This window comes from Lycium barbarum, chromosome 7, assembly GCF_019175385.1.
Source record: "Lycium barbarum isolate Lr01 chromosome 7, ASM1917538v2, whole genome shotgun sequence".
NCBI classification, from domain to species: Eukaryota; Viridiplantae; Streptophyta; class Magnoliopsida; order Solanales; family Solanaceae; genus Lycium; species Lycium barbarum.
Genome location: NC_083343.1, coordinates 100,994,039 through 101,001,929, shown reverse-complemented (window position 1 = coordinate 101,001,929; position 7,891 = coordinate 100,994,039).

Sequence of the window (7,891 nt, the reverse complement as noted above, 5' to 3'; positions counted from 1 at the left end):
ACTCAGTTGTGGATCAGTTGAAAAAGACCAATGCTCAAATTCCTATTCTCTCTTTGCTTTTGAGTTCAGATATGCACAGGAATGCATTGTTGAAGATCTTGAATGAAGCGTATGTTCCAAGCGAAACAACTAGTGAGGCGTTAGCTGGGATGATTGAGCGCGTACTTGACAGCCATCGAATCAGCTTCGATAATGAAGAACTGCCGCCAGAAGGATGTATGCATAACAAAGCACTCTATATAACTGTCAAGTGTCGTAACATGTTTGTGGCTAAAGTATTGATTGATGGGGGTTCTGGACTCAACATCTGTCCATTAGCAAGTCTGAAGAAGATCGGATATAATGTTAGTGAGCTCAAGACCAGTGATATGAATATTCGAGCATTTGATGGGGCTCAAAGGCGCCCTATTGGGGAAATAGAGTTGAAAGTGTTGATTGGCCCTGTTGAATTCATTATGGATTTTCAAGTACTTGATATTTCCACGACATACAACATGTTGTTAGGTAGACCGTGGATCCATTTGGCTGGGGCCGTACCATCTACTTTGCACCAAACTGTCAAATTCGAGTGGGATCAGCAACAAATATGTATACACGGAGAAGGAGACACGTCTTTCTATCTAGAGCAATCCACCCCATTCGTCGAGGCAGAAGGAGGGTTCGACGGAGCAGCTTACCACGCTTGGGAGGTTGTGAATGTCACTAAGGAGAGTGAAGTATGTCAAACTCAAGAGTTCAAAAGATCATGTGCCGCAATTATAGTGGCAAAAGAAATGGTGAGAAATGGGTACCAACCTGGATTTGGGCTAGGGAAAACACTAAATGGGCGGGTTGAGCCAGTCGTTCTCCCTACGCAACAATTTACATTCGGTTTGGGATATGAGCCAACTGAGGAAGAAGTGAAGAAAGCACGAAAGAATAAAAGGAAGGAGATTGCATTGCCAAAACCTATTCCTAACATTGATCAAACTTTCTCAAAACCTTCAGATCTGATTGTTGAAGTTGCCTATGATGATATCGTGGAGGGAGTCAAGAACCTGTTCGTGGAAGATGAAAATGATCATGCTGCGATAATCAAAGACTTTGCTGAAATATTGACTTTATAGGCTGCTAAGCCAGGACCTGAGTTGCAAAATTGAACTTCTATCTTAGCCCCGGTTCGTCGGGAGTTTCAGTATTTTCAGTTTAAATTTCCTTTTGTAGTAGGCCGGAGGCATCAACTAGAACATTTAGTTCCTTTTGTCATGTTGCCTCTATGTTTTATTACGACCTTTTTAAATTAAGATTCTGTCATTTTGTTTGTAACGAACTACGTTTGGCCTGACTTCCTGTTGGATACGTAGGCAACCCACATCGGGTTCGGCCACTTTTTCAAAATATTTCAGTGTTTTTGTTGTATGGTTGGAACTACGTGTGGCCTGATTTCCTTTTGGATACATAGGCAACCCATATCGGGTTCGGCCCCCCCTTTATTAAAAAAAAAAAAAAAAAAATTCAAAAGTCTTTATTTTTATCACGAACTACGTCTGGCCTGATTCCTTTGGATACGTAGGCAACCCGAGGCGGGTTCGGCCCTTCTATCTTAAAATTTTTATCTTCAGTTTGTCCAAACATTTTGGTTCCTATAAAATACATAAGGATTTTTATACAAGACTTGGTCTTCCCACCGCTTAAATTCATGTGTCTTAGTATCTTGAAACTGGGACAAATTTTTTTGAAATCGGTCAAATCACTTTCAAAAAAATTTTCATTACAATTTTCTCATTTTTCGATCGTTTAGAACCAAGCGTTTCCAGGACTTGAAACTGGGACAAATTTCGAAGTCGGTCAAATCACTTTCGAAAACTTTCATTATAAGTTCTTATTTTTCAATTATCCAGAATCAAGCATCTCTAAGACTGAAACTGGGACAAATGTTTAGAAGTAGCATAAAAGTGGTCTTAAACAAAAGTCCATCCATATTTCTAAAATGTGAGTAAATTCAAAAATCGAGTCTTCTTAATCATGTTACATATTAGAGCCACTAAGTATTTCCTTTCAAAGTCATCTAAATCTCATTACTTTTATTTTCAAAATACATTTTTTTTATAACTGAAACTCCCCGGCAAAGCAAGATATATGGTGAGACATCGAAGAACGTGGACGCGACCGAGACAAAAGTCAATTCAAGGGCCAAGTTCCCCGACATGCACAAGTCAACCAATTTTCTTTTAAACTCACAATTTTTCTTTGTTGAGACAGGTCCAATTAACATGAACACGGTGCATGTATTAAATTATGGGCGTGATCAAAAAGTTAACTTTCTTCAAAATGCAAATACTCTTCAGCGTGGATGCAAAGGTAGCTTATGCCGAACGGTGGGCGTCGTTCCACTCATCACGAAATTTCAATTGCAACAGTGGACACAAGTTCATCTTCTCAACCAAGGGCTGTAAGTATAATTCTTTTAGACCCAGCTATTGATTCTTATCACTAACAGTTGTTTTAGCTCGTGACATTCATCGATGGATCGAATACATATAATCATGGACACTGACCTTGATCACCTGTTATTGGTTAGAATTCCTCAATTTCGTCATCACTTCATACATGTTCAAATCATTATCAAATTCTTTTAGAATGAAGTATGTTAATAAGATAACAAGATCGAAATATTGCATCGTATATCAAATTGTGGGGGTTAATTATAGATTTAACTTCCGTCACAACAGGACATGGATTAAGATGTGGATATCTTTTTACAATACTATTTCTAAAGTGGACGTGGATTTACATTCACATTGTGGATGCGAGCATGGAAGTGGAAATAGAATTATATTACAAAAAAAAAATATACATATAATTGTAGAAAGTGGATACAGATTTATGTTTTCGAAAGTAAAAGTGAATTTATTTTTGCGCCGTATAATGCAGACGTGAAAGTAGATGTAAATTTACTGTTGTACCGTATAATACGGACGTCAAAGTCGACGTAGATTTATATTTTGTACCGGAAAATGCGGACGTAGATTTATATTCTGAACTGTGAAAGTGGACTTGGATTTATTTTTCTGCACGCTGAAAGTGGATGTGGATTTACATTTTTGCACCATGGGAAGTGGACATGATATAGGCACCCACCTTAAAATGCGGGTATTTCAAAATTCAAATTAGGCACCCACCTTAGAATGCGGGTATGTCAATTTTCAATTTTAGGCACCCACCTTAGAATGCGGGTATTTCAATGTTCAATTCAGGCACCCACCTTAGAATGCGGGTATTTCAATGTTCAATTTAGGCACCCACCTTAGAATGCGGGTATTTCAATGTTCAATTCAGGCACCCACCTTAGAATGCGGGTATTTCAATGTTCAAATTAGGCACCCACCTTAGAATGCGGGTATGTCAATTTCAATCCAGGCACCCACCTTAGAATGCGGGTATTTCAATGTTCAATTCAGGCACCCACCTTAGAATGCGGGTATTGCAATGTTCAAATTAGGCACCCACCTTAGAATGCGGGTATGTCAATTTCAATCCAGGCACCCACCTTAGAATGCGGGTATGTCAATTTCAATTCAGGCACCCACCTTAGAATGCGGGTATTTCAATGTTCAATTCAGGCACCCACCTTAGAATGCGGGTATTGCAATGTTCAAATCAGGCACCCACCTCCGAATGCGGGTATCTTATATTTCAAGTTCAGGCGCCCACCTCCGAATGCGGGTATCTTATATTTCAAGTTCAGGCACCCACCTCCGAATGCGGGTATCTTATATTTCAAGTTCAGGCACCCACCTCCGAATGCGGGTATCTTATATTTCAGTTCAGGCACCCACCTCCGAATGCGGGTATCCTATATTTCAAGTTCAGGCACCCACCTCCGAATGCGGGTATTTTATATATCAGTGCAGGCACCCACCTCCGAATGCGGGTATTTTATATTTAAAGTTCAGGCACCCACCTCCGAATGCTGGTATTTTATATTTCAGTTCAGGCACCCACCTCCGAATGCGGGTATCTTATATTTCAGTTCAGGCACCCACCTCCGAATGCGGGTATTTTATATTCAAGTTCAGGCACCCACCTCCGAATGCGGGAATCTTATATTTCAGTTCCGGCATCCACCTCCGAATGTGGATTCAACTTTCGAAGCAGGGGTTGCAAGTGTAACTTCTCCAACCCTGCCTTATTTACATATATTTCTTTATTGCTAACACTTGTTTTTAGCTGATGGCTTTTGACAATATCAAAGTTGGCATCACACATCAAATCGTGGAACTTTTTCTTCGGCAGCGAACTGGGGCAATTTGTCGGGAAGGATAATCAGACTTCCGACACGGGTCAAAGATCTACCTCGAACACTCGTCTCTAATTGCAAGTATTCTCTTGCGTTCCAGCAATTCAATTTTCAGAATTCTAAAGTTTCTATCACAATACCCAGTGTTATCATAATTCAGCACTGGGACAATATTTTGCAAGTTTTGCGCCAATTGGGGTTCAAGTGTCGTAATTGTCCCAGAACTACACTCGACCTGATTCTCGTATAGCCCGAGATATGTAGGCAACTCAGAGACCGGAGTCCGGTCATAATCCTCTCAAGTTTCCTTTAGCCGGGACAAAATAGGCTACTGAGTCAACGTCTTTGCCCAACAACTCTTTTCATCATTACCGGGCAAAGAGGGACAAGTTGTTGACACCCAATTTTGTCCCGTCTCTCTGCCAAAATACCTATTTTTAAGCTTCTAATATTTTCGGGAAAAATAAAAAAATATATATATTATGTTTACTATAATTATTAGCCTCTTATCAATACCGCCATTGTATTATTCTATCAATTATTATTATTTACCGTATTTTATTATTATTATTATTATTACTATTATAATTATTATTATTATTCACAATTTTTATCATTCCAGTACTTTTACCAGCTTACGCACACACATCGCATTTATCTTTGTATAATTAAATAATAGTATTTATTTAGTGCGGATTTTCAAAGAAAAATAACATATATTATTACACGGCTGTTATAACATCATATGATTTTATTACCCGAGTCGAATAATCACACATTTTTGGTATTAAGTAATATTTTGTCACCCTCGGTATATTCATTAATTAAAATGGGTCTTTTATTCAAATTTAGAAGTCAAACTATTTCTTGCACTCAGTCCGTATTGTGACTTACCGGACCCCAAATCAAAGTCCGATTAATCCCTAATATTTTTGGACTAGTCCATATCTCTTATCTCAATTTTTAGAATAATTCGTGTTTTAATTTATTAGCCTATTCTCTTAATACCCGGTCTAAAAAAAAATTGACCCGGTCCATTTATGGACCGGGTCCAGCCCATTTTCGTTCAGGATAAGGGAAACCCTTTTAGGGTTCCCATATCATTTTCCCCTCATTTCCGCCGCTCGTCACCTTCTCCACCCTCCTCCTCTCTTCTCCTCTCCATCTCCGCCCCTTCTCCACCATCCTCTCCACCTCACCGTCGCCTCCATCACCTACACCCATACCTCCTCTGTTCCCCACGTTACCCCTGACACCCCACGTTACCTCCATTATTCCTACACCCACTGCTCACCTGCCATCTCCCACGCTCACCTCCACTCTTCACTGCCGTTCCACTTCATTGTGTCGCCTCCACCATACCCCTGACACACCCATACACTGACACCCCACTACGACTACCATCCCTCACTCCCACTATCACGCCCGACACCTCTATCACACCCCCACTCATCACGTTACCCCCACTGCCACTTCACGCCGCTGTCCTCGCCACTTCGCCTTGTCTCCACCCACGCGTCTGACACCTCCACTACCTCTACCACTCCCACGTTCTGTTCCCCACGCCCACTGTCATCTCCCCTCTTAGTTGTCCCCCGCTCCTCTCTCTATCTTTTTTTTGAACACAAAAAAACCTATAAATAGTCATGGAGTAGGTTCGGAAATGGGGGATTTCGATCGACAAAAACCCCAAGGAAATCTATTCTGCGTCCAGCTCGTTCTGCAGCGACACAAAAAGAAACAGAAATTCCGGGCTAAGGCCCAATAGCGGGAGCAGTTTCTCGGCAGTCCTAAAGTGGGCCGAGCCCATTTTAATATCGTTTATTCATTCATTTCGTTTTTTTATGTATTTGATTTGTATTTGTGCAACTAACCCTTTATTCGTTTGTTTCCTTAGCCAAACGAACCTTATTAGATTAATATGAGACTTAGCTTTAGTAAAAAGTAGCTAATTTAAGAAAGATAAATTAATTCCAGTAGCTTCATCTTTTCTTTCTCTTTTACGTCAAAAATTGTCTATAATATCTAATATTTATTTTATTTAATTGATTTGCGAATAGCGTAATTATATACTTTGAATCAAAGGAATTATGTTTTATTAGGAAATTAAACGTCACTAACATACACTTATTAATCCAAGTATATTATAGAAACATTTTAGATTAATTCGATTATGCACATTTTTTGAGTCAGACACAGTTAAATAAAGCAAGAAATTCTATCATCTTTTGCATATTATTTATAAAATAGTTTCAGATTATTCTTTTATATAATTTTATTCCAAGTACAAATTGGCCAGGTTTTCTCTTAAAAGGTTTCTATATACATACAAATCATTATATTTTTGCGACTCATTTTACAATAAAATTATTATTTTAAAACTCAACAACATTTATAAGTTTTATTTTTTAAGTGGACTACTATGTATTTTTCTTCAAGATAGTTTAAATAGCATCATTATGTTTCCTTTAAAGCCCTAATAACATTTATAACTTATTTTCCTTAAGATTTAAGCATTGTATTTAATTTAATTAATTAACCTAAGTTGGTCGGATAACCGTAAGTTAACGGATTCTAAAGGATGCCTAACCCCTTCCCTTTAGGATAATATAGAGCCCTTACCTAGAATCACACTGGTTAAGCAGACTATTAACGGAGGTTTAGTTTTTAACTTTACCTTAGTTAACCTCTAGGTGTCCTAATTCACCGTTAAATTAATTAGGTGGCGACTCCTTAAAAAAATAAACAGGAATCACCAATACGTCATACTTCCTAAATCGACCCGGTTAAAATGGGGTGTGACAATGCCAACAAAATTAGAGCTTGCACTTCATCATCGAAGTCAATTTTTACCGATGACAATTGATTTACAATGGTATTGAATTCATTTACGTGTGCAGCAACATGAGCATTTTCCATCATCTTTAGATGAAATAGTTTTTTCATGAGAAATACCTTATTATTTGCCGAAGGTTTCTCATACATGTCAGACAATACCTTCATCATATCTGCGGTGGTCTTCTCCTTTGCCACATTGTGAGCAACATTCTTTGACAGCGTCAGCCGAATGACTCCCAGAACTTGTCTGTCGAGGAGATCCCAATCTGCTTGCTTCATCTCCTCTGGTTTCGGACTCAGAGGTTCATGAAGTTTTCTTCCATATAAATAATCTTCAATTTGCATTCTCCAGAACGCAAAATCTGTACCATCGAATTTACCGATGCCGTGCGTCGTACCATCTTCGCCTCCCATCGTTTCTAAATCACAACACAACCTGTTGCTCTGATACCAGTTGTTAGGATTTGAATCCCAAATCCGACCTTTGTAAGCAGGTTCCCAGGAAAGATTGGAGGGTCACAGCTGGACCACTTAAATACCAACCTCCTTAGACAGAACCTACTTACGCCGTGATGTAAGCGAAGAATAAATAGCACACACAGATTTATAGTGGTTCACCCTCAATGTGAGAGCTACGTCCACGTTGCTGCTGCAGATCTTATTAAAGAAGAAATATTACAAGTGTTTACAACACTCAACCTCACAACCCCAATCCCAATTCTACTCAAGAATTTTATCACAGAAAATTCTCTCAAAGACCTTCTCTTACTTAGG